General features: G+C 52.4%; 1 non-coding gene across 1 annotated transcript in view; it reads right to left on the bottom strand.

Annotated features, from left to right (window-relative positions):
* LOC126436631 (small subunit ribosomal RNA) overlaps nt 1-370 on the bottom strand; it is a 1,909-nt gene extending 1,539 nt beyond the window's left edge. Inside the window, exon 1 of the ribosomal RNA XR_007580817.1 lies at nt 1-370. This exon is cut by the window's left edge and continues 1,539 nt beyond it. This is a non-coding gene — a ribosomal RNA (small subunit ribosomal RNA).
* Nucleotides 371-5,000: the final 4,630 nt, after the last annotated feature.

The raw sequence follows: 5,000 nt of genomic DNA, 5'->3' as shown, positions 1-5,000 counted from the left end.
TTACAACCATGGTAGGCGCAGAACCTACCATCGACAGTTGATAAGGCAGACATTTGAAAGATGCGTCGCCGGTACGAGGACCGTGCGATCAGCCCAAAGTTATTCAGAGTAACCAAGGCAAACGGACCGGACGAGCCGACCGATTGGTTTTGATCTAATAAAAGCGTCCCTTCCATCTCTGGTCGGGACTCTGTTTGCATGTATTAGCTCTAGAATTACCACAGTTATCCAAGTAACGTGGGTACGATCTAAGGAACCATAACTGATTTAATGAGCCATTCGCGGTTTCACCTTAATGCGGCTTGTACTGAGACATGCATGGCTTAATCTTTGAGACAAGCATATGACTACTGGCAGGATCAACCAGGGAGCTGCGTCAACTAGAGCTGAGCAGCCGGCCGCCCGGGAGTGTGTCCCGGGGGCCCGCGCGAACACGCAAGCGTCCGCTCAATTATTCTGCAAACAGGAGGAGGCTGAGCTCCCCTGCACAACACACCTCGAAACCCTCTCAGGTCCCGGCGGCGCGCAGCGCCGTCCTAAGTACTTGGTCGGGTTCGAGAGAGGCGCAATCGCCCGGAGTTAGGCGAGTAGACGCTTTAGGTGCGACCACCCGTGCTCCCAACTGAGCTTGCCGCTGCCGACAGAGGCCCGGGAGCGTGCTGTCGTGGCATTGCCGGCGGGAGACAACACGCGCCACCTACGGTGACCGGCAGCTCCAACGCCAGCGCCACAGAAGGACAAAAGCCCCACTTGGGTGCCGAAGCGAACTCTCCCAGCACAGCGCACGCGCCAACACGTCCGCACAGCTGCGATACAAACCACCTGCGAGAACCGCTGGGGCGACCGAGCAGCAGACGGCGTCGCGGCGCCGAGCGCCGAGCGGCGGCGCATCCTCAGCGCACACAGTCCTCAATCGGACCAGCACACTGCAGATGGCCACCGCGCTTCGCACCGGCCCCGCGAGGACCTACTTTGGCCGCAAGGCGCCGCGAGCAGGGGGCGCCGGCGCGCAGCTGCGCCGCCTGCCGCGTCCGTCGGCCGGCGCGCCTGCCACTGGCCGCCCCCACCAGCCGGCTGTAGCGCGTGCGCCCACGCACCGCGCTGCCAGCACGCCGGGCGGCCCCCCCTCACCGGCCGGGGACGGTCCCACCCAGCCACCGCCGCGTATCGCCTCACACCCAGATCCCCTTTCACGTTCGTGGGCATGGTGGGTCCCCTTTCACGTTCGTGGGCATGGTGGGTATCCCTGAAACAACCGGTTAATAGCTCGACCGATCGTCGCCAACACTGATTCACCTCTAGCGAGAACAACCGCACCACAACGGGTTACCTGTTGTTCATTTGCGTAACGTCACCAGCAAACGTAGACGTCCATCGCCATTTGCAACGAGTATTGCATGCCTGTGTCAGGTGTCACAACACACTACGTCTGCCCACATAGACGCAACAACATGTGCACGCCTCGAGAACACGTGGAAGGTAGCCCCCGTACGTATGCGGTGTCCATTGCGCGAACGACTGTCAGCCGGCCTCTGCAGGATGTCGCAGATGTGGAACGCGGTGCAACATGCTATCACGGTGTGTGAGAAGAGACGACTACGTCCGAATACACGCTCCACCACATCAACAGACTGCTCATGCTGATCGCCATCCAGGGCGTCCGTTCCTCCCACACGTCTGAATGGCGTACCACACTGCAATCCAGCTCTTATAGGGAGACGACACGTAGCTGCGTGCACAATATTTGGACTGTATGGTCTGCCGTTGCTAGGCGCAGTCGTCGTACGGTCACACATGTGCCACGATGTATCATTCAGTACATACGGACCAATGTGCAGTACAGTTTGTGGGTTTTGCGTACATCGGCGGACAGGTGACAGGCCGTACCACAACGTAGGCTGAGTACGTCGGCATGCGAAGGGCATTGAACATGCAAACTTCTCAACGACCAGCTTGCGAAGGCAGGGGGGAAGGGGGGGGGGCATGTACGTCCTGCTGCTATCCACATTAGAGTGTATAGCAGGAGCATGTGGAAAGTCAGCAACACCTGCAAGGTGTTTAACATGACGCGATACACAGGGGACCGGGCAGTGCGAATAGCGAACTATATTGCGAGGGTTGCGGTTAGGCAACACTACACTAATTTAACGAGTTGCATAACAATTACAGAGCAGGTTCAGCGACAACGTGCGTCAGGTTAAGGCGCAATATAGGTTATGTTGAGGCGCAATATAGGTTAGGTTGAGGCGCAATATAGGTTAGGTTAAGGCACAACATGGGTTACGTTAAAGCGCAAATTAGGTTATGTTAAGGCACAACATGGGTTACGTTAAGGCACAACATGGGTTACGTTAAGGCACAACATGGGTTACGTTAAGGCACAACATGGGTTACGTTAAGGCACAAATTAGGTTACGTTAAGGCACAAATTAGGTTACGTTAAGGCACAAATTAGGTTACGTTAAGGCACAAATTAGGTTACGTTAAGGCACAAATTAGGTTACGTTAAGGCACAACATGGGTTACGTTAAGGCACAACATGGGTTACGTTAAGGCACAACATGGGTTACGTTAAGGCACAACATGGGTTACGTTAAGGCACAACATGGGTTACGTTAAGGCACAAATTGGGTTACGTTAAGGCACAAATTGGGTTACGTTAAGGCACAAATTGGGTTACGTTAAGGCACAAATTGGGTTACGTTAAGGCACAAATTGGGTTACGTTAAGGCACAAATTGGGTTACGTTAAGGCACAAATTGGGTTACGTTAAGGCACAAATTGGGTTACGTTAAGGCACAAATTGGGTTACGTTAAGGCACAACATGGGTTACGTTAAGGCACAAATTGGGTTACGTTAAGGCACAACATGGGTTACGTTAAGGTACAACATGGGTTAGGTTAAGGTACAATATGGGTTAGGTTAAGGTACAATATGGGTTAGGTTAAGGTACAATATGGGTTAGGTTAAGGTACAATATGGGTTAGGTTAAGGCACAATATGGGTTACGTTAAGGCACAACATGGGTTAGGTTAAGGCACAACATGGGTTAGGTTAAGGCACAACATGGGTTAGGTTAAGGCACAACATGGGTTAGGTTAAGGCACAACATGGGTTAGGTTAAGGCACAACATGGGTTAGGTTAAGGCACAACATGGGTTAGGTTAAGGCACAACATGGGTTAGGTTAAGGCACAACATGGGTTAGGTTAAGGCACAACATGGGTTAGGTTAAGGCACAACATGGGTTAGGTTAAGGCACAACATGGGTTAGGTTAAGGCACAACATGGGTTAGGTTAAGGCACAACATGGGTTAGGTTAAGGCACAACGTGGGTTAGGTTAAGGCACAACGTGGGTTAGGTTAAGGCACAACGTAGGTTAGGTTAAGGTACAACGTAGGTTAGGTTAAGGTACAACGTAGGTTAGGTTAAGGTACAACGTAGGTTAGGTTAAGGTACAACGTAGGTTAGGTTAAGGTACAACGTAGGTTAGGTTAAGGTACAACGTAGGTTAGGTTAAGGTACAACGTAGGTTAGGTTAAGGTACAACGTAGGTTAGGTTAAGGTACAACGTAGGTTAGGTTAAGGCGCAATGTCGGTTAGGTTAAGGTACGATATAGCTTAAGTTAAGGTACAATATAGCTTAGGTTAAGGTACACATTGTTGTAGGGAAAGGTGTATTTGGGGGGGGGGGGGCGGCAGGTTCGTTGATAGTGATTATCGTAAGTGCATGCCTGCGGGATCATCCGATTTGTCACGTCAGGATGCACTTGTGGCTCATGACAGGCGGCGTTCCGATTCCAAGGTTGTGGCAGATCTGTGTCTTTCATTCCTGCCATTGTTTGTGTACTGTGACAGGAGGCAGTATTGTGATGTTGGGTGCACCCCTGTGTAGGACATGTGTGGGTGTTCGTGGCTTAGCTGAGCAATGGCGGATGTCGGAAGGGTGGGATATTCTGTTTTCTGGGTGGACCTCCCGGTCTGGTTATGATAGTGTGGATTGTGTAATGTGGCGGAGAGGATGCACTGGATGTTCTTCCATGCTGGTGGTTAGATATTGTGTGTGTGTGTGCCTGTTACAGGCAGAGAGTAGTGTGTGATAAGAGAGTAGTGTGTGATAAGAGTGTCTGGCTGACGTGTGGTTCTCATTATGTGCAGAGTCTTTCAGCATGTATAGGGACGGTTGTATATATTATCTGTATTCTGATGGCTCTGCATCTATTACTAATCAGTGCCGTGTCTACGGTTACTCTGGTTCCAGTCGAAACTGTTCTATCTCTGTACATTAGTGACACTGCGGCTCCACTATGTTGCCGGCCCTGTCGGCCGTTTCCCCCAGTGTATGGCTAATGATTATCAGCAATCAGTCTATTAGTCAATACCGGTAGTGTGACGACGTCAAATGTCCGGGATGGGGGAAGCTACACCCTTCCCGTGGGTCAGGGCCTAGAAAGACTCTTCCCACGCAGGAGGCTCGGACTGTCGTTACTCTTCCGAGAAATATATTTGCCCAGCGTTTTTTGTGACTGCGAGTGCGACGCCCACGGGTACCGACATGGATGGGGCGCGTCCTAGCTGATCGCTCGGCATGGGAATCAGTACAGTGAGCAATGCGATCGCGTCTGTAGCTTGTACGTGGTACAGCTCGCAGCTCATGTATAGGGACAGCGGGAATGTCGCATATTGGACATAACTCTTCATGAAACGCAAGTTATAGGTGTGGATTGCACATTACGAGTGCGGGAAACTTCCGCCGTTCATCCGCTGGCGTTGCGAGTTTGGCGGTTGGGGTGGGGCACGAGCGGGTGCGGGTGGTGTGATTGCCGGTCCACGACGTTGTGCGGCAGAGGCACTGGCGTTTGGGTGCTGTGGTCGACAGAGGCTGCATGCTTTGTGGGTGGCGTCGAAAGATGGGCACTGTGGGCCCATCGATGTCTTAGTCGGCTTGGCGTCCCATAGATGGCGGTATCGTCGTTGCAGGAGCTCATGCTGAGGGAGA

Source organism: Schistocerca serialis, unplaced genomic scaffold (genome assembly GCF_023864345.2).
Source record: "Schistocerca serialis cubense isolate TAMUIC-IGC-003099 unplaced genomic scaffold, iqSchSeri2.2 HiC_scaffold_1242, whole genome shotgun sequence".
In the NCBI taxonomy this organism is placed as follows: domain Eukaryota; kingdom Metazoa; phylum Arthropoda; class Insecta; order Orthoptera; family Acrididae; genus Schistocerca; species Schistocerca serialis.
The sequence above is the reverse complement of the archived record's forward strand: the minus strand, read 5'-3'. Positions and strand labels throughout refer to the sequence as shown.